Source organism: Athene noctua, chromosome 3 (assembly GCF_965140245.1).
Source record: "Athene noctua chromosome 3, bAthNoc1.hap1.1, whole genome shotgun sequence".
NCBI classification, from domain to species: domain Eukaryota; kingdom Metazoa; phylum Chordata; class Aves; order Strigiformes; family Strigidae; genus Athene; species Athene noctua.
In genome coordinates this window covers 52,774,360-52,797,760 of record NC_134039.1, presented here as the reverse complement: position 1 = coordinate 52,797,760, position 23,401 = coordinate 52,774,360, and positions in this window count along the sequence as shown.

Sequence of the window (23,401 nt, the reverse complement as noted above, 5' to 3'; positions counted from 1 at the left end):
TACACAGCACCGAGGCTCTTTCCAACATTTCCTCCCCCCCCCCCCCCCCCAGTGGGACGGGGTGGGCAAGATCTTGGGAGGGGACACAGCCAGGACAGCTGACCCGAACTGACCAAAGGGATATTCCAGACCATGTGACGTCTGCTCAGTATAAAGCTGGGAGAAAGGAGGAAGGGGGTGGGGTCACCTTTGGTCCTCTGAGGCAACCACTATGCGTATGGGAGCCCTGATCCTGAGAAGGCCCAACATCGTCTCTTCATGGGAAGGAGAGAATAAATCTGTTTTCTTTTTTTTGCTTCCGTGCACGGACCTTTGCTTCGCTTTGCTTATATTAAAACTGCTTTTGTTTTACCCACAAGGGTTGGTCTATCTTATTTTCTTTCCCCTGTTTGCCCTGTTGAGAAAACAAGGGGAAAGGGGGGGAAGTGATAGAGCGACTTGGTGGGTACCTGGCATTTAGCCAAGGTCAAACCACCACACTGTATTTCACTTTGTACCAATTTTGTCCTTTCCTTGGGCACCACTGAGAAGACTCTGGTGCAGTCTTCTTCCATCCTTGTCCCATCAGGTATTTATGCACATTGATAAAATATCCCTGAACTTTCTCTTTTGTGGGCTGAAGTGTCCCAGCTCTTGGTCTCCCTGTGAAGGGCAGATGTTCCAATCCATTTATAAACTTCATGGCAGTTTGCTGGACTCACTTTGCTATGTCCGTGTCTCTCTTGTACTGGGAAGCTCAGGAGTGAACCCATCCCTTCAGATGTCGCACCAGTGCTGAGATCATCAACCTGTTAGCAACACTTCCTAATGCAGCTCAGGAGAGTGTTGGCCTCGTTTGCTGCAAAGCTATGTTGCTTGCATGGAAGTTGGCGTCTGCCAGCCTTGCCAGGGCCTTTTCTGCACTGTCAAGGTCTCTCTAAATGGCAGCACTAAACTCTGGTGTATCAACTACTCCCCTCAGCATTGTAATCTCTGTAAACTTTCAGAAGTTGTGCTACTCCTATCTTTCACGTTGTTAATGAAGAGGTTAAACAGCATTGTCCCTGATACCGATATCTGGGGCACACCACTTGTGTCTGGCCTTACACTTAAGCACGTATGACATGGTTAAAGAATCAGCATGGACTTGGTAACATCTCAGCTAGATAGTTTGCATACATACACTCTGGAGATGTGACAAGTTTGAAAATATCAATATGAATTGTTCCGTTCACTTACCTCAAGTGTCAGAAAGCCATTCCAGGCATGTTAATTTACTGCTGTATGTGCAACAGTAGATCAAGTACCTGGAACTTGGGTCCTAAACACAAGAATCTGCCAATCAGTGTGGACATATTTTGTTCCCTTTGAATTCAGTCAGGCAAAAGACCTCTCTGCTCTGCTACTTGTTGAGTTAAAGCTATCTGGAAATAGCAGTAGAATGCCACCTGCTACCTGGATGAGCCTAGATAGTGTGTAATGTCACCAGGCAAATTTGCAGTTTGAACTCATTGCTCAGGTTTAATTGCTTGAAAGAACAGCTGCATATGTACAGGCATTTTATTGGTTCTCTGTTTACGGTAAAATGCAAAAGCAGTCCTGGGAGATCTGGACACCCAGGTTCTGCAACTCAGGTTCTCACTCACCCAACTCCCAATACAATGTCCCGATCACAGGACCACAGTTTCCTTTTTCTGCTCTCGCTTTCCTTGGCTCTGTGTGTTTTGCTATATTCAGTTCTCTTTCTCAACAAGGTTTGGAAAGAAAGCAAGAAAAACTGGATGAGAGTGGAAGTGATGACTTCATAAATATATTGGGAGAGGTAATTTCAGACATGATACAATGTTGAACAGTTATAAAATGGTCATAGTTAATTTAAATAGGAGATTAGAAGATGGTATATAAACATCTGAAGAGTAAATAAGATAGAAAACGAGGAATATGCATTGTTTAGACTGAGGATGTAAAGTTTAGGGCAAGGTTGTTCCCAGAATGAGCAATGTTATGTCCTTTAGTATTCCAAAAATGATGACATTAAATTAGATTGTTGTGTGTTCATGTTTATCTGCATTTTATTTCTGTTGTAGTAATCCTGTATTTCAGGATTTTTCCTGGTCATTGGCAAAGTTTGTAAAGGAAAGGGCTATTCTTCCCCTTTTACCCTCTCTACTCCCAAAGATCTCTAACTTCAGTTTCCAGTTAGGAAGCAGCACTGAGGAGGCCGCAGTGATAAGTTGAATAAGGTTGAGTTAGGACGAGCTGATGGATTTGAAATCTTACATAATTCTACCTTGGTGTGTTTTACTCACATACTCAAGGTTAATTACCATATTTGGGATCAGAAAGGAAATTTTCCTTGTTTAATTTGATAGGGATGGCTGGTATTTCTGTTGAGCACCTGGACACTTTTTTGGACTGTTCAGGCACTAGTGCACAGCTTTATGTTTGCAGCTTCTGAACAGAGTCCTGTGTGACAAGTCCAGTGCTGAGCTGAGCTGTGACAGCAGCAAGGCTGGGTGAGTGTGATCCTCGGAAATGAGATCTGAAGCAGGCAGTTATGCCTGTGCAGTACGAGCTACCCTGCACACTGAGGTGTTAGTAGGAGTTACGCTTCCTGAGCCCATAGTGACCAGTGAGAAAGACAGACCTGGAAGGAGCAGCCATCTGAATAACCTGACAACTTCATGTGAAGTGATGGACCTTGTTGCAGGGATGGAGCTCATTGCCGTGATCTCGAATGCTTTCTCTTGCAAGGCTGTGGCAGATCCTCGCTGGGACGTTGTCCTTTTTACTGTAGGTTTAACATTTCTCAGCAATGGGAATGCTTTTATGATTTGAGTCCTTTTTGCCCTGAATTGTTGCTCATGTTCTGGCAGTCTCTGCAATTTTGGCTGTGGTATGGCAGCAGACTCCCTGGTGAGACTTGAGGAGGAGTGAGGCACTGAACTGCTCGGGTATGGGAAGGTCAGGACATGCACAAATTTCAAGTGCCTGACAGGCACTAAGTCTGGAAGGGGAAGGTCCTCCCAAGTACTTTCAGAATTAGGCAGCCTCTCGGGGGGCTGTTGTTTGATTTCAGCTTTGGGATCCTGCAATCCACCTATTTAAAATTTCACATGCCTACAACCTTTTGGATCTGACAGTCATTCTGTAATTTCCTCCTGAGAAGAATTCAGTCATGTAATTAGTCTCCAGCCCAGTGGGCCTGCTCCTAAGGTGTCACTCAAGAACCAGCTGCATGAAGAAGGCGATAACAAAGACAGTCACTTCTCCTGTCCCCTGAGCTGAGCCAGCAGTGTGTCACGATTTCCTGAACAGCAGCAGACACTTTGGAAAGATTCAAATGTAAGCACTGTCCTCACAAAGGACAAAGCAACACATCCAAACAGTGCCTGAGAGATCTGATCAAGCCTGACTTGTCTGAGTGGTTTAGTTCATGTTGGGCTACAGGTGGGTTGCATTTATTCCCAGGGGTAGCATAATTCATACGCAAAGGTACCATTTCTTCTGGGGCTAAGCATTAATGCAGATGCCTTAGAAAGTCATCCTAGTTGTCTTGGAGGAAGTAACATCTTAGCCAAGATTCCCCAAACCTGTGCTTTCAACAGTTTAGCAGAATTTCAAATGGAGATTTCATAATCTTATTTTCTTGGGGTAATTTCATCAGTGACTGACATAATCACATGGCTGAATATCCAAACAGAAAAAAAATGGATATAATACCCTACATACCTGTGGAGAAAATTACACGTTGAATTCTGAGTTTTCCATCTTTGATGTAATTTAGGTAGACCTTCTGGGTTTTTTAAAATCCCCTGAGGATCAGAGATGCCTTAGAACAGCATAATCGTTCGTGTTAATATTCCCTTAACCTTTACTGCTTCTCAGATTCCCATTTTAGTCAGTTCTGATGTTTGATGCTGAGCTTTTTATGCTACTTCTCACACATATTCTGGCATATAATTCCTTACCTTCATTATACCTTATTAACTGAAGTTCTACTTTAATGAATATGTGTGTGCATTTGTGTGGTTTGCATGTATATTGCATTTTGATCAACATGTTGTTTGGATATATACAGACGTCTGCTATCTGGGATAAGCTTTGTCAAGTCTACTTAGAAATGGAAAATACAATAAAGACTAGAATATGCAAGCATACAAGCTTCTTCTTCCCTTCCTTAGCATTTTTGATAGATGAACACTATCAAAATATAGGAAGGAAGGTATTCCAGAGATATGTGCAAGAGGTGTTGGTAACAAAGAGTACATTGAGCTGTATAAAAACTTTTTTTTTTTTTTAATTAGTATGAAATAAAAGTACATAACCAGGAAATGTCCGCTTAAGCAACAGATACATTTCATTTACACCAAGCCAAATTGTAATGGCAGAATATATGCACTACAAGTCACCAGAAAGCAATCAGAAGAGTCTGATGGGCTTCTTGTCATTCCCTGAGAAAAGGAAGGACAATAATTACATGAAACTTTGTACACACTCTTTATCAATTCAAGCAATCATTTAATTGCTTTAGGTGCAATTTTAATCTGCATCATTTTTTCTCATCAAAACAGAGGTTAAAGAAAATGAGGAAAAGGTCATTGCAAATATGAAAAATGCGGGAATCAATTAAGCAGCAGAGGGAGCTGAAGGACCGTGGAACAGCCTGCTGCTATGGAAAGCCCCCTGCAGCCCCCACACAGCTGCTGCTCCGTGTGTAGTTCCGTTTTGGTTTAAATCTCTGTTTTAATCAAATTTACATAACTCTAATGTTAAAATAAGTTTAAAATTAAACATATTTCAGTTGTATTATTCTCCTTCTGCAGAATATTTGCTTCCTTTATACGATCACCTCAAACCATACATGGAAATATTTTTGCCATCTGTGCTGCTTTGAAGTGTGACTGTGTTTACAGGGACAGTTAGATAAATGCTGGGGTGCACGTGGCAGACCAAAACTTCAGGCTACAAAGAGCCATCAGCAGTAATCACAATCATGCCAATTGCATTAGCTCAATTTCTTACTCCTCATGCCTGAATTTCCAGTACATTTTTATTATGTCTCTTAATACCTGAAAGATTTCAAAGTTTTGGTAAAACCAAAAAGAAGGGAAAAAAGCATCATTGTCCAAATAGTAAAGAGAGATCATTTTACAAAGAAGAGTAAATTAATAAAGACTTTCTAAGTTATTTCTTTTTCCTAGGGAAGAAGCCCTAGCCATGACATACCTCACTGAATAGTTCCTCGACAGAAGTATTCTTAAAGTTTGTAGTACCTAGCTCTCAGTTGCATGGATGTGTGCCAGTTACAACAGGAGCCTTCATGTGTTGATGTAGTTTTTCAGTTTTAGAGAACAGCAGCAATTATAAGTGAAAACAAAAATCATCAGTAAGCAGAAAAATCCAATTCTGATATAATGAAAATTTCAGAAGTTTTCAGGGCATGTCCAGGAAGTCTTACCTCTTGCTAGAACTCCACCCAAATTCACTAACAAACATTCCTCCTCTAGCATGCCTGTAAGCCTGATCAAAAAGAAAACTAGAAAACAAAGATTTACATAATCTTTTTATTCGGTAGCATTTTTTGTTGTAGTTATTTAACTGGACATGAGAAATTCATTCAGAGCTTGGGAGAGAATGAAACCATTACTCTCACTTTTCTTGAAGATGGAAAGAAGAAAAAAGAGAAGGGCATGAGCAAAGGACTCTACATGCTGGTGGGTAAGGAACAAATACACAAAGAGTGATCTTGGTTTCAGCTCTTGCTCTAGTGAAACCTAAGTAAAAAGTATTGAAGCACATGCTGGATTTTTACCCATGCTCACCACTCACAGGCATTGGCTGGGGAAAAGGCTGTAAACATGGCAGGGCTGGGTGACAAGCTGGGCTGCAGAGGTAGCAGGAAACCTTTGGTACCCAGTAACTTCGGTTAGTTCCTGTCTCTCCTTCCAAGTGCTAAGTAGAGCAGCCTCCCTCTCCTCAAAATGCTTCACAGTTAAATGATCTTCCTTCATTTCCATTTTCATCGTGCTTGATTGAAAGAGTCTTGAACATCACCTTGTTTGAGAGTGTTTCTTTTCAATGAACATATTACACTCATCTTTCCTTCCTCAGATTTCATGTGTGTGTGTGAATGAATAAGGGGTCATAGAATGATAGAACCGTTTATGTTGGAAAAGACTGTTAAGATCATCAAGTCCAACTGTAAGCCTAACACTCCAAGTCCACCACTAAACCATGTCCCTAAATGCCACATCTACACTTCTTTAAAATAGCACCTTCAGGGATGGTGACTCGGCCATTTCCTTCTGCAGCCTGTTCCAGTGCTTAAGAACCCTTTCAGTGACTACATTTTTCCTAATACCCAATCTAAACCTTCCCTGGTGCAACTTGAGGCCATTTCCTCTCTTCCTATCACTTTTTACTTGGGAAAAGAGACTGACACCCACGTAGCTACAACCTCCTTTCAGATAGTTGTAGAGAGGTTTTAGGAGTTGTAGGATGCCCTCCTTTCCTTTAGTTACTAGTTACCTCTTTCTCCTCCACTGTACAAATGGGAGAAAGGAAATTAAATTATATCTGGGGAACAGATCTGTAATGTTACACCTGTGAGAATGAGAGGTATTTCATCTCAGTGCCCTCTTTCAATTTCCACCTCCTAATCTCACAACAGTGGATTTTACTCTGATCTCTTCAGTCTGATCTGGTAGGAGCAAACTGTGTGTTCCCAGGAGCAGACTATAAATGAGGAGGAGAATCCCCTTACCCCCTGGTGCTATTTTTACAGAGCTTCCTTCTCACCTTTCATCAAATGCCAATGAATAAACCTAGACATGTGCATGTGTCTTGACTGCATGTCCCCCACTCCTCCCACACTCAGCTCCTGAAAGTGTCCTCTGCATTCCTCAGCTGCCCTCATGATTCCTGCATCCACAGTGAGCTGTTGCTGGTGCCAGCTAATGGCCTGCCAGGCTTTAGTATGTTGGCTTGCCACACTGCTGGAATCTGTTTCTTTAGTACAGGAACTATGGCAGGGAATGGATATACCAGTCAGACCTCATGTTGATTCCGAGCTGAACTCCTGGCAGGGCTGAATTCATGGGACACGAGAAGCATTCCTGGGTATCACAGAACATATATTACCCTTATGTTTCACATCTACTGTCTTAGATCTGGTACAAAGAGTAGGAGACTAATTACCTGTAGGACCAGGAATACAAGAAAAGAAAGTCACAGGTACACTTTTCCATCTCAATTCATTTTTCTGACTGCTGGGTAAGAACACAGGTAAAAGTCCAGGTCTAACGTAACAGCTCTCTGCTTCTGTTTTTTGGTTGTTTCCAATAGAGTAAATTTGTCTGTCAGACACTAACTGAAGGGTAGTGGCTATTTCAAATCTTTCTAGTTCCCATACACTTTTACTTACTCCATGCAAAAAAAGATACCAAGGGTGTTTCCTTTTTTCTGTTTACAGTACCAGTAGTCTGACAGGACATTTCCTGAGAGGTGGGAAATCTGTGTTCAAATCAGCTCAGACTTTTGCTAAGAAAGGAAGAAATGCTCTGTATTTCAGAAACAGGGGCTCAAGAAGCCTTACTGTGTTCAGTCAATGAATCCTGGGAGCTGAGTCCTTGGTGAAGGTAGTTTTTAGAAATCCTACTGTTCACAGTCCTTTTTGATTTCCTATCTTGGGTAGAAAATGGGTTTATCTGAAGACATTTTCTGGAAACCCACTAACACCTCCCAGAGAGGCTGGGCCTGTAACTTGCACACTGCAGATATCACCGTGAGGTAAGGCATCTATTGCATGTGCAGTGCTACAGTCTTAAAGAGCGTGTCTTAACCTGAGAAAAAAGTAAATGTCAACACATCCTTTAAAGTTTCTTTTAGATTTGACTTTAGAAAGTATTACAAGTCAATATTATGAGTTTAGTTTGTTTTTGTCTTGCCATGTTGGCCTTTGTGGATGCTTTTTGAGACATTTAACTATTACCTTTCATGATATTTTTAACATAAGGAACTGAAGTCTAATCCAGATGCTGACATAAAAGGCCACAGATGTGGTCCCAGGGGCAAGGTAGCTGAGGACAGATGGTCTGAGGTTGTCTGAGAGTGGCTGAGACACCTCTGGGTGAACACAAGGATAATAGACTTTCCTATTCAAAAATCACTCTTCCCTGTGATAACCCTCCCTCTTGCTTCTTTGAGACCCTCGGACATGCTCCTTATCTCCTGAGAGTCTCATCAGACTGTTGCCTGCTCTATCCATCACCACACGCTTTCAGCAGCTGTGCCTGCAGCAGCTATCAGTCCTTAGGCACATTTACTTCCACCTGAGATACCTTTTAAACTAGTGCTTATGGCAGACCTCCCTCTTACATAATCTTCACTGTAGGTATTATAGAAATAGGCATCTCTACAATTAGGTTAACAACTGTGTAGAAGCTTTTCAGAGATCTAAGTTTTGCCTATATTTCTTCTGATATGTTTTAGTTTTTTGGCGGGTTTTTTTGGCTTTTTTTTTTTTTTTTAACAGAACCTTTGTCCTTTTCAGCTGTAGCCTCATAAAGCAAATTCTCAAGGAATGGGTGAGAGAAAGGATTTTGAGGGGAACTACCTATTTCTGTCCTTACAAACTGTGCCAGTGAAAAATATCAACCCCTCTGTTTCTCTCCTTCAGGAATCTTGCTTTCAAGATGCGGATGTCAGGCTCTCAGGGAGACAGACTCTTTTATACATCTCTGGAAGTTCTGATCACTAAAGCACTTAAGGACTTACTTACATTTAATCATGTCATTTTTACAGACTTACCATTTGTTGCCTTGTGAACCACAGTATTCAGCACCTTGAAGAACTGTAGTTTAAGTGCATCAAGTGCACTTGGACTTGCTTAATGTGTTATTGGATGTATGGTCCTCTCAAAACACAAAAGGAAAGTCATTAAATCGATGTGCCACACTTCCTAAATAGTACGTTAACTTCAGTGGTCTCTTTGCATTTCCATTTGAAGTGTTATTGTCTGCCTGCTGAGACTCTTCCTGCTTTGTAGTAGTCATATCTTGTCCTAAAGTGAACTAGCCTTTACTGTGTGTTGTTAAAAACCTGTCACAACAGAGGCTGCTGAAATTCAGTGGTGAATGCTAAGATTCCTGTATGTAATTTGTCAAGTTTTTAAAGCATTTGGAGGTCCTTTGGCATGAAAAACCACTCTACCAATGTAAGATCATTACGATTGCAACTTGTCTCCTTGGAGAAAGAAAATGTGACTGCTCTAACAAATCTTAACAGCATCCTCATCCCATTAAAGCCTTAGGTTTTTTTCATTCAAGTCACAAATTTCTGGGCAGAAGTGGAAATAATAGGATACTGATAGCAAATTGGTTTTTTCCACATCATGACTATAAATAAGTTACCTAAGCCAACTTTCTAATCCAATTTCAGTGTAAAAGTTTACACCTAAGTCCAGTGGAAGACAGTGATGCAGACATCATGCAGAGTAAGAGTGGCTATTGTTCCTTAATGCTGTTCTTTGATTAATACTTAGATCCTATATCTTAAAATAATGAACTTTTCACACAGAGTTACAAAGAAAAGGGATACATAAACTTTAGATTGCAAAACTTACATCAATGTGGGAAAAATATCACAAGTAGGACAAGAGCCATGTTAATAGGCAATGTATTTGTAGAAATTCTTTTGTCTTCTAAACAGGTTTTTGCTTCTGATGTATTCATACCCCTTCTCATAGTCTCCTTTCTTTTAATTGTTTGCCATAAAATTATTATTTACAGTGCTATAATTGTGAAGACATAACTTTATGAAGCAAGAGAGATTTTAGGTGAGATGGTTGTGGAATAATAGGTCAGCCACTGGAAGAACTGAAGAAAAAGTTGCGCTTAGGTGACCAGTCACACAAGTTCAGACACTGAAACTTGCACATGAAACACATAGAGAAACTGTTGATGAGCATCCCAGAAGCCAAAGTTTGTTTGCACAAAGCATTTCTTGAAGAATTTCAAATAAGAACATTTTTTAAAAAAACCTGCTGTTCACCAAAGTACATCTTTTATCACTTGTGAATGTAGAACACTTTTTACTTTCATGGAAGTAATGATGGGGTGTTGTAGTCTCTGGTCTTGCAATGAAATGCTCACAGTAAGACCAAGGATATGGTGGAACTTCGGGAGTTACCATGCTCGCTACCAGTCTTGTCCTCTCCCTGTTATTTCACAGTCCTTCCACAAAGGGAAGAATGAGTGATACAGATTTGATTCTTCACCCAAATATTTTCCTATTTGTAACTGCTTTGTGAGATTGGGTTAATAGATTAGATGTGGATTCCGCCTGGAATATGATATGTGTAACTTCTGTCAGGAAATTCCCTTTTGAAAAACATTTTACAAACTTGTTGTTATGTAGTAGAGTTTCTAACACAGATTAACTTTGCCTGATAATCTATATTCCTTTTCTTTAAGACAATTACATATTTGAAATACATACTTTTTCTTTTTTCTTTATTAATCCTGCAGTTGAATGGTTAAAAACTCACAGCTATCAGATTTCTGTCAACTCCTACACATTAGTAAAATAAAAACATTTAGATTAATGAAACCCAAATTGAGAACCAAAAAATTTAATGTACTAATGAAAAATATACTTTCTGTTTATATATTTTCTAAAATCAAAATTATACAGAAGTGATGTATCTAATTGAATGTCACAATATCAGTAATTGTTCTGTCTATGAAAGAAATTTGTTCCAAAGTCAAAGTGTCACCTTGCTGTCAAATAATCCCATAGATTACCATAATCAGAGTTAGAGAAATTGTACGGTGACTGAAAAGATATGTGATGTGAATCCGAGTCATTACCAAAGACATGACTTCCATTGTAATTATATGCCTATCACAATAGTTTCCTTCTGCCAGCTCTTGCTTACCTGCTGCCACACAAACTCATTATCATTGTGGTCGATGCAGTACCATTTGTACAGTTAACCTTTGTGCAAAGTGGGGTCATTTCTTCATTATGATAGATTCTGTAATACCTCGACAACTTGCATCGAGGATTAATATTTCTCTTTTCTTCATTTATGGTTAAATTAGAAATTAGTCTAACACCTGGGTTCCATTATACGGAGTTGCTTTGTCATGTGTGGAAAATGCAATTTGGTTTACAGGTAGCTTCAGTGTTCTCCATCTAAAAAGGGATTACTGCTGTTGCTCAAAGCTACTTTCAAAGGCAGATAAATCCTTGCAAATTGCAGCTGGTTTTTGATGGAAAATAAAAATATTTTTCAAAGTAAATTAAAGAATTATAGTTTTTGCTTTTAGGTATCAAACTGCAAAACTTTTGCTATATTTAGACTTTATAATAAAAATGTTACAATCACTTTTCTAGATGATGCTAGGCTAAAGATTGAATTGATACCAGTAATTCAAATTCATAGTAGCAATCTTAAGATTTTACAGTCTGCAAGCATAGCCTCTTGTTGCATTTGTTGGACTGTTGTAAACGATGAACGGTTTCTGAAATACTTATAGAACACTTTCCATAAGTAGTTACTTGATCCTTGTAAATTTAGATTAGAATTATTACTGCCTGACAGTTTTAAGATTGAAAGTAAATACATTTTTTAAATTCACTGGTGCTGAGTTATATAAAGAGAGGGTTAGTGCTAGCCAAAGGAAATCTATTAAGTTTCAGGTCTTAGGTGGATCTATAGAGCTTGCTGCAGTTAGTTCAGATTGTAAATCTGACATTTCATATAGCAATTTCGTGAAGATTATTAGGCACGTTGTGTTTGATTAACCCTATATTTTTCACAGTAATGTGGTTTGTGAAGTTGGTGAACATATTGCTAATTCTACATTTATGAGTTCTTGCCCTTGTATGTAACAGCTACTGAACTGCTTTCTTGCTGATCATGCCTCCTCCTTTCCTGAGAGCTCAGACTCTTTGCTGTTCTTTCTGCTACCCCATTCCTAAAACCTCCTTAAGTCCTTTTTCTGTCCTATTTCTGCCCCACATCAGTTCCTTTTTAATTCTTTCCTAAGGTTGCCTGGAGTATCTGTCTTCACTTTACTGTGCAAATTTCTAGTCCCAGTTGATGCAGCAACAGGGAGGCAGGTCTCTCACAGACTGCGTATTGGAGGTAGAAGAGGACTCTAGGCAGCAACAGGGTGTGTTGGGTCAGGATGGGTTTTGCACACTAATCAGAAAGCTCTGTTAAAATCCAGAGCTTGAAAGTTTGCCAGATGATAATTCAACAAGGGAATGTGATACAATGGAGAGAGATTTGAAGCAACTGCCATGATGCAAAATGGAAAGATCTAGTATTTTTTTCAAGAGATACAGTTATAGTTACAAAATATGCACTTAATTCTGTGACCTTGTAGACCCACAGTACAGTATTGACTTTGCTAGTATCTGGGCACAGGCTTTGAACTGAGTTTGCAAGGCTGAGGACAGAGCTGTGTCAAGCTTGCCATGTCTGAACTGGTTTTGTTTTACTTCAGTTAGCTTTAACAGCAATTTTCCTAGCAACTGGGTGGTTGTTGCTAATTTGTTCTACTTTCCTTTATCTTTGTGGAGTATGATCACAGTTTTACTGAGGTAACAATAATAAGCAGTTTTTCTATGTAGAATGAGGTGTTTGTGACTGCCATAAAGACATAGTATACAGAAATACCAGCCTGGTAAACTAGCAATAACATCAAGAAATGGAGAAACGGGGTGTGGCACAGAGGAGGGCAGACATGGGATGATAAGAGATGGGCACAGTCTGGCACTGGATCCCTCAGCTCTAAGCAACTCACCAGTGGTCAGCTACAGAAAGGAAGGCCTGGAGCTGGACAAAACCGCTTTTAGGGGTAACAAGGAGAACAAATAATTAGTATCTAACATAGGCAAAAGACACTGTATATAGTAAATTTGGCTGTAATGGGGAGCTTCAGATTGGTGGAGAAAGAACAAAGCATAAAAATATGTTAGCAAACATATAAAAATGTCCCCCGATATGTCATAGAGCTACAAAGGAAACACCACCAACGTGAACATCATATTCCTCCTAGTGAAGGACTCCAGGTACTGACACCCATCACAACACCCACCCCTGCCACCTGGATGAAACCACTGACCTCAGGACCTGCAGAAGGTGTGTATAACACTAGAAGAAGGGGTAGAAACCAAGTGTATTAAAATGTTGACTATTTATTATCATTAATGATAATAATATAATATAAAATTTGTACTAATATTTATTAAACCACAGTGTGAATAATATAAATGATTATATTATTATACTTTCCCAATATAAAAACAGTCTTTCTGTTTCTGCAATAATTAGATTTAAACCCAATAATGTTTCTGTGATTACACTGTTATGGTTTAGAGAAAATTCTTGGCTTTACCTATATGTTTTCCTTTTGCTTGTAGATAAAATTTTGAGCATAACAATATTGTTTACTGGAAACAGAAAACAATCATAGGCTGAAATCAAGCAACTAAAGAGACTTTGTCCCCTTATTCCTGTAGCTTGTTAAACTTTCAGAAGCCCTTCCACAGACCAGCTTCAAGTAGAGGGACAGAGTCTTTTTCCGTGGGCTGGTCCATTTGCTGGGTCACACTACATTTTCACTAACTTGTACTGTATTGATCAACCATAACCTCACTGGGGGCATATATCCTCATTTAAAGCCTCACTCATGTAAGCACCTGAAACACAAGAAAATCACCTGGATTCAGATACATGTTTTCTTAAAATTGGGCCTATTGTTTTATGCAGGTTATTCATATTCCTAGGAAATGAGCATTTTGTCTTTTGTATAATAGGGTGGTTGTCTCAACTGTATGGTCGCTCTCAGCCAGAAAATTATTATAGACCTTCACAACTACTAGTCATTTTTCAGTATGGGCCCTAGTATATCCTTGAAACGCTATATAATGAATATGTTCACTTTAGTATTTTGAAATAAATGAGACAAAACCAAAAATAGGAATATTTTACATGCTATGTTTGTATGAAAATAAGTAATGTATCCTATATCTTGTGTAATAAGGCTCCTAATATGGAAGGCTCTCAAGATCTTCTTGAACATTTGTACCTAGGGTGGGAAGTAGACATTCAGTGCCTGGAAGATTCAGCCTTAGGGGTACAGTAGTGACTTTCCAGAGTGAAATGAAACAAAAAAGACTCATAATTATAGACAAAAAGGAATCTTAATTGCTTTTGGTTAAGGAAAAAAAGAGTAAAGTAGATTAATCATGAGAAAGACATAAAAACATTTTATTGAATAGACATTTTGAATCACTTTATAATTATGTGTGCAAAAGGTTAAACCAGATAGCATACATTTTAAATAGGTGCTACAGCAACATGTCAAATACATCCATATTTGCATATACTTTATTTTAAAAACATGCCAGCACCGCCTCATATATTCAGAGCCTGGCAAGTGGAAGTCAAAGAGGTCACCTGTACATCTGGTGCAGGTAAGGGAATTCCCATCAGGCAGATTTAGAAACTCTGAAGAAATGTGCTGAACACAACACTCCATCTGTTTGTAACCTATTGAGACAAACATGCAATCTGCATGCTTTAAAAAATAGATACTATATCTTTTAGTATTTTACTGTATTTTGTGTGTACAGATACATTTCTGTATGTGTAATTTATTTGGAGAATATATTGATATGCACATAGATATCTAAGTCATGTATACCAGTGTGTTATGGGGTCTGCCATCCCAGTTCTGCTTCCGATAAAGAAAATCGGAAGCATCATAATGATCTTAATGTTTAACTTAACAAAACAAATGCTGAGAAATATTTTATGGCCCTACTGTGCCAGGTGGTTGTTACTAAGATCTGTCTAAGAGCAAACATTACATAAAATAATAAAATCAATCTGGAAAGGTGAAACAATAAGCATGGACAGTGTAAGACAAATATTTGTGTGAGACATAATAGGCCAAATTCTTCTCTTAGACAGCCATGAAGAGCTTTAGCTAGATGCTCTGTAGTATTTTTGTCACAGACCAGAATTGATGATGTTTCTAGTACCTACTTTAACTTTTAACTTCTTTTTTCCTCTGTAGTGAGATCCACAGTAGCTTGAAACAATGATTTAATACAAGATTTTGTATTGTACAGTAATTACTGTGCTGCAGCTTTACAGTGTGTCCTGACTGTAACTTTCCAATGATTCTACCCAGGTTGCCTCAGGAGCAGATGAGGGAATACACACCTGCTAACATTACTGCTTTTGGCAGTAGCTGATTGCTTTTATGTCTCACCTCTTGCTCTCCTACCAGCTTGAGTCATTTTATCTGGGGTTTCTGGGTGCCCATCGGTCCACTCAAAACAGCAGCAGGACAAATGACAGCTGTCTATGTTCAGGTCATCTATATTTTGCATGCTTGGTTAGTTCAGTCGACTGCCCTTGGGTATGCGCTTGCATTTGAGAATGTGTTGACCACTGTGTAGGTGTTACAGAGCCCGTCTGCTCACACATTGTGGATCTGCTAAAACTGTCCTTAACTAGATTTGTTAGGCATGTGCTGATTAGCTGCAGAGCCCCCCCTCCCAGCACTCACTACATCCCAGTACAATATCTGTACTTTAACTTGTGTAACAAATCAGAGAGGAAGTGGTCAAATTCATGCCATGACGATATGGTGCAACTTAGTCCCCTTTTCTACTTCAGTATTTTCCTTGACAAAGGAATCCCTTGAATAATGGGATACTGCAGGTAACATCAGATTTTATTGTGATACACTTATTTGAAAGATACTTATGGGTCTATATGGACAAAAGGAGGGTTGTGCCATCAGGTCTGCAAGATGCACACGCTGAACTTTGAACCCTAATTTTCAGGAGGTGCATTGTCTGGTGTGGCTGAACTGGGAGCCTCGGTGTGTTAAGGAGGCTGCTGGAGGAACTGCATCTGTGAGTGGACTCCGAGATACAGGTGGCAACCTCTGTTCTGTGGTAGTGGATGCTTCCAAAATATTGAGTGGGCAGCACCATTGAGCCTGATTCACTAAGGAAATATGGCTTATGGGTCCGTGCTGCTAACGTGGCCATTCATTCATCCTATCCATTTCCCATGTTCCCAAAAATTGCAGGAGAGGGAGAGAACTGAGAACAACAGAAGTGGCTGAGAATAACTTTTGGATGGGTGACAGAAAAGTGGTGGTATTACACTGAAGGCCTGAGGGTGCTATAGGGTTGCTGATGGTAGAAGATGAAGAAGCTGAGAGTATTGTGATGAAAGGAGAAGAGAGTGAAAAGTTCATGGAATATATGGGGAGATGTAGATCTGTTGTTGTATATTGTGAAGGACATGAGAAATTGTTTGGAAACCAGGCTTCAGCCACTGTGTGCTTTGCATTAGTTATTTGCTTGCTTTACAGACCTTCCAGCTTCACTGTTTATGCACATGATGTCTTAATTAAATGAACGCTTAGTGTCATGTGGATATACAAAGTGGCTAGAACTTCAGTCCTTGTCAGTAGTATCTTCTGATCATGCTTTGTTCATTTAATGACCGATTCAGTAAATATCTTGTCATTGATGAGTTAAATACTCTCACAAATTTCTCTTTCTTCAGGGTGTCAAGAAAGTTATGCATAAAAGAAATATTCTCAAGTCCAAACACTTGCAATATTTATTTGTTCATGCATATTAAATATCTTCTTTTGAGAGTATCTTTTTCAGACTATCTGAAAGATTTGCCAGTAATTTACTATTGAGATAAAAAGCATAAATGAAGAAGGTTGATAATAATGCAGTATTACCTGCCATGTACAGGGGTTTAAGACACATTAAGCTGGAGTATGACTAATTTAGATATGAACCATGTTACTTGACCCTAAACTCACATACATATAGCACACATAGTAGCATAGCTTGTGTTGTTTTAACCTGTACTTAGCGCATTTCTGACACAAAATGTACATATGTTTTATTACACTTAATAAAAGTGGATTGTAAGTGGTACTTCACTGAATTTATTAGATAAATTAGGAAGTATTTCTGAGATCTTCCTTACCTCATGCCTCTTAAAGATGATCCACTGGGCACTCACTGACTGTAATTGTTTCCTCTTTATTTTTCTTAAGGCAAAATTGTGTCTTAAAAAAGATCAATAAAAACAATCTTCTCATATACTGATAGGCACAGTATATATTTCATCCTTCAAAAATTGATTCTTGGGAGGCAAAATGCTTTAGTAACCAAGGGGTGAGGATGTGGGCTCCAGCTGCGCTGCTACCATGTCCCAGCTCTGCAGCTGGGGGGAAGGTTGTGACATCTGCTCTGCGCTTCTATTTCCCCAGCAAAGGGAGAGCATAATGATGCTTAACTACCTTTCAAACTGTAGATGAAAAGTGCTGTGAAAGTGTTATTATTAGTAAAAAGAAAGTCATACCTCTAAAGGTGTGTCTTCTTTCCTAAACCTGAAGTTTAAATAGTGAAAGAAGAAAACATGATTTTTACCTTTGTCTATGATTTCTTGGAGAGTGGTGATGGGCATATTACTTTATTTGGAAAACTTTTGAAGGAATAAGACAGATTTTATATAATTGATGTAATATGGCAAAACATTCCTAATATTCAGTTAAAGAATCTGTAAATTCCAGTTTATAAAAATTTGTTATGAGGAAAATACATCCCAAGATATTTTAAAACCCACTCTTAGCATGAATAATTCATTTAACAACACTTCTCAGTTATTGTGTGATAATTAGTTATGTGGACTTGGAGAAAGGAAGTGGTTTTATCTATTTTACAAGAGAAATTTGTTTATAGACAAATGAATATATATGTATATATGTGTGTACAAATACACTTATGTATGTATGTTGTAACTCACAACATAATCAAAGAGCAAGCTGATCCTTTTCTGCCACAAGACAAGCATTTTGGGGCTCTTAGGCTCAGTCATTCATATGAGATGTGGAACCTTTGCAAAAACAGCTTCACTGTGAGATTTGAACAATGTCATGGCTGTAAAATGCTTCAAGATGAGATCTCTTTAGGGATAAAAAGGAAATGTTAAACACATGCTTACCATTTTCAAAAACTTTTACTGTTACTATTAGGTATATGCTAACATTTGTACTTCATGCAAACATCGGGTAACTAGTGAACCTTAAGATTCATTGTCGTGATGGTATGTCAAGATTTATTGTCATCTTATCCCTTCTTGGGTCCAAGAAATAATATACAAAACTCAGGGATGTCAGTAGAGCATGGTAAGATGGAAGAAAGTTACTCGTGGTTCATTAAGTGTAGAATGATGAACTGAATTTTTTTGAATGTCTTAGAGGAGGTTAAGGAAAGAGAACGATACTCCTGTCATATTCAATTCACTATTGACATATTAACGTATATGCTAATTGAAAATGGACTACTTGCAATAAATGTAGATAAGATGTACCTTAGTTAGAAAAGTCAAAGGTGAAGAGATGACCTTATTCAAGTTAGAAACAAAAATTCTCCATGTCTTTAGTGAAGCCAAAGAATTCACTTTAACTAGGAATAGCATCATATGGATTTCATATTAGAAAATAATCACAGTTCTCATATGTTAAAGTAATACATAAGATAGCATAAAAAGTAATTTAAGATACATATCCAACAGTCATACTTACTTCACATTTTCTCACTAAATTGATTTTTATATCCTCTATAAATCCATATCTTAATCTGAGGATAATTAATGTCTTTAATATCTTTTCCTCTTGCTGTGAAAAGCTCTTCTAAAATATCATTTGCAAACTGTGTTCCTACTACTACCTTCAAATATATTCCATAATAATAAAAAAAAAAAAATTAAAAAGAGATAATTCTCTTGCGGTAGAGACAATATAGTTCTTATTTAAATTAAACTTTTTGTTACTGGCATTGCCTGTGTGTGGTTTTGGTCCAGAATAAAATATTGTCATTCTTCTAGTATCAGAGATATTTATATGCAAGACTTTATTTCAGAGTTTCAAATCAATAGCACAGTGTCACTATTTTTTAATCTGTCATTTCATATATCCAATTATATGCAGGCATGTGTGTGTGTGTTCACACACTCTCTCCCCCTCCCATACACAGATATATAAATATATATATCCATGTAAGATCTTTATAATATTGAATTGGGAGTTGGACTGAAGCTTTAGCTTATAACACTAATGGCACAAGATTCTGAGCAAGTGCTTTTGAATTTTGTAATTTTGATATGAAACAGAAGTTTGTTGATAGTTTTAATAGGATAAAAATTTCTGTGTTTGCTACACAGGACTCTGGTCTGAGTAAATTGTTAACATATTACAAGCACCTGGCTAAATATTCAGTGAAGTTGACACCATCTCCTTGAAATCTGAATATATCCAGGCAGTATGCCTAGAACATTTGCCTTGGCTCCATCCCAGTTCTTGTCATACACTATATCTAACTTCCTGATGTTAGTTCTGCCTTTGGAGAGGAGTAATATGGGAAAATCAGCCCAATGCTCCCCAAGACTCTGCTACTCTTCCTGGGTTTGTCTTCATGTTGCATAGAGAAAAAAAAAAAAAAAAAATTATCAACCACCACTACCCATCATCCATGCTAATAAATTGAATTATTAGTTGCAAAATATTTCCATAATTTTATTCCATTCACCCCTTTATTACCAGAGCACCAAAATACTTAATATTGTTGACCTAATTCTAAGTCACTGATTTATTCACACTGGGATAAATAACTAAATAGAAATACCAACCTGGATAATATTGTATTGATTAGAAATTGTATGGAATGGAGTACAAACATCAATTATAGTATAGGCAGTTAAAAAAAAAAAAAAAGTTTTAGTGTTTTTTTTCCTGCAGAACAAACAGGCTTTGTGATACATACTAGTTTCATCTGCCACTGGTACAAGAAAGTAAATGTAAGGTTTACATTCCAGGTAGTGTGACTTTTGCTTTTGGATCTTAAAACCTCTGTTACGTGCAGAGGTGACACAAAACTTGCACCTGTAATTTATAATCCTTTAATCCTCGGATATTTTTCTCATTCTAGGAAATTGAATGTTAAATCAATCTCTAGTCTATACTTGCTCAAATATTGTTTAGTTGACCTTTCTTTCACACGTTACTTATCTGAAGATTATGCTGAATATATATTCTTGACAAGGAGTAGCAACAGATACACTTATAATGGCCACATATCCCAGATATCTTGTCATTTTCCACATAAAATGCAAAAATCAGCAAGCATAGAGGCAGTACTATTGTACTGTTTTGTCTTCAGTGTGATATTTCAAGGTCAGAAAAAGACATGTTAATGGGTAAATTTAGCACGAAATAAATAGTGCATTGCCATTTCCTGTGCTATATTTCTTCCACTATCTGGATTTCTGTTTGCTGTATTTTCAATCCCACCTTTCCATGAATAGCAATGTTCAGGTTTTAAAAATGAAGTAAGATGACTGCATAACTATGTTTTCACATCAATACTACCAATCATGTAAAGTATAATGCTATACTTCTCATACTGTTTTTTCTTTTTTTTGGTTATAACATCTGAAAACAGAATATATCAAGTCAGCTTTTCAAACATTGAAAAAATAATGTATACATTGACAATATTTGCAGATGTACAAATTTTGTGAGGCAGTTACACAGCATTTGATGGCAAAAATGTTGCTGACTGAAACACAGAGGACTAAACTTTGCAACCTTTAGAATTTTCTTTAAATGTGTAGGCTTTCTCTTGAGAAAATTGAGTGGTATTTGGCCATAGAATTGATCTGAAGGATGGCACCTTTGGGGAGGTTATTACTTGCCAAGTTAGCTAATTGCAGATGTGGTCTAAGCCCTATGTACAAATACTTCTGGGTAAGAACTTCTTATTCCATAGGAAGTACCTCCTAAACCTGATAACCCTGTTTGCAATTAGTTAACTTGTGAGTAGAAAGAAGGATCTGTTATGCAAAGGTGAGTGCCTTCTCCCTGCTAAAAGCACTGCTGTTACTCTCTCCGTGGGCACTGCATCAATTGACAGAGAAGTCTCAAAAGTTCAGCATTGAGACTAACAGTGTCACTATGTCACTTTTTGCACAGTAACTCATAGGTTAGATTATTCACCCAAAACCAACAGCCTACACCCAGAGCTCACAGAATCATAGAATCACAGAGTGATTGAGGTTGGAAGGGATTTCTGGAGGTCAGCTGGTCCAAACCCCCTGCTCAAGCAGGGCCACCTACAACCAATCACCCAGGACCCTGTCCAGAAGGTTTTTTAATACCTCCAAGAATGGAGACTCCACAAAATCTCTGGGCAAACTGTGCCAGTGGAACAGAAGTGGGGTTCCGTTCCCTGTGTCTGTAACTGTGTTTAATTTTTTTCTATGGTCTATTGTAAAAAAGACTTCTCTTCCAGAAGGCCTGGCATGAGCAGATTAAGATTTTAGGTGTCTTGACTTGCTCCACAGAGGTGATTAGCTCTAGATATTGATCATAAGGTAGCATTTGGGACACTCATTTCCTGACCTGGTTCCATTGAGTTATATGCCTGAGTTAAGTGGGAAGACTCTGGGTTCAGGAATTTTGTTTGCAGTTTTGAAACCTTATAAATCAACTTCTGATGTGACAACTTTCCCTGTCTTGAGCAGATAATTACAACAACATATTTAAGGTGCTTTTGGTGTGTCTCATCAATTATTTGCAAAGTTACATTTGTTGTTTTAGGAACCAGGCTGTTCCCACTGACTTCAGAAATCATGGGCACAAACCTCCAGTCTCTGGAACTGCTGATCTGTTTCTGGGCAACATCAAAGGAAAGATGTGATGTACTTTGCAGAGCAGATGTGTGAGAGATGGGCAGAGGGCAATGTGCTCTTCTTGCAAGGCCAGATGCCTTCTGGAGTCTCAGACTGCAGCCTACCCTCATCTACACTGGGCAGTACCAGCTAATCCCTGCTTCTTCTCAGTGACTTCTGCTATCTTTCATTCTGTATTTAGTAGATCTCAGCTCAGGCCAACACTGTCTTTTTCATCCATCCATGGAGCAGCTGATAGTTCCCAGAGGTTCTCTCAGTCAGTTTAAGCATGCACACACTTGTTTTTCCTTTAGGAAATACATTGTGAGTAGTTTATGATGTTTGGATATTTTTATTTTCTGACACAGTTTACAATTTTATACCTGGTGATCACTCTCGCATTCCAGAATAATACTGAGGCTATCTACATAAAGAAACATTTGGTCCAAAATTTGAACTGCAAAATGAAAAGTTACTCTTAACCACACTTACACATTACTTCCCATCTTGGCTGAAATTTGTTGCATTTACTATTGCAAAGACTTTCCAAAACACATTAGTTAAATGGAGCTGAAAATCTTTCATGCATATTTTATGGAAAAAATTACAGATATATCTCCAGTTGTAAGTTATAAAATATGTCTTTTCTTGGACCATGAAAATATTCTGCCCCATTTAAAATAAGCTACATAATGAATCTGATGTGCAGTAATAATTTTACAATTCTTAACATAAAACACTTTGTCACAAAAAGCATTTTGAGAAGTTTTATGCATAAATTCAGGCACTTTTGTTCAATTCTGTACTGTAAATACAGTAAGAAAGTGATATGCAGGTACTAACTAAAACTGGGAAAAACAAAGAGAAATTTAATCTTTTTAACAGCCATGAAGACTTTTGCCATATATGTAAAAATTAAAAAGGATAAGTAAAAGACAGCTGGGGTGCCTGGCCTTGAGGAAGGCAAGACAGAATCATACAATGAAAAATGCCATGCTCAAAATCTACCTAACAGAGATTTTTCAAATTTCTGTTACAGAGAGAAGAGAAATTTTAATACATTTAATGTGTCTTAAACTGCCATAATACATGATTTAGAAAAGTTTGCCAACACTGAAGAGGAGCTTTTTGATCATTGGCAAGACTTGTATCAGTACTGTGCTTTAACATGCAAATTCAGTGAGAGATTTGGTGTGCCCTATCATCATCAAAACCAAAGTGCCTGACAGTAGTTTTTATGCATTCTGATTAAGTTGGCCCTAAATTGTTCACAATTAAGAGAAAATAAAATGGAGTTGGAAACTCATAATATCTTTGCTGTAGAAAAGTGGGTTAGAAATCAGTGTTTTAGACCATAAAAGGTAAGGTCTTGACATGAGTTAAAAAATAACATAATAACGTTGAAAATCAAACTTAAATAAACAAGATATTTGATAAATTCAGTTTGAACTGAAAAGCGGGCTCCAGTAAGACACAAAATAAATAAAATAAAACAGGTAGACTTATTGAAAGACAAGTAGAATAAGAAATGCTATTCTAACCATCAATAAACTCCTGGTTTTAGATGTTGGCCAGCATTTCAAAGGACTTAAGCCCATGCAAAGCCTCCCTATTTTATAAGTC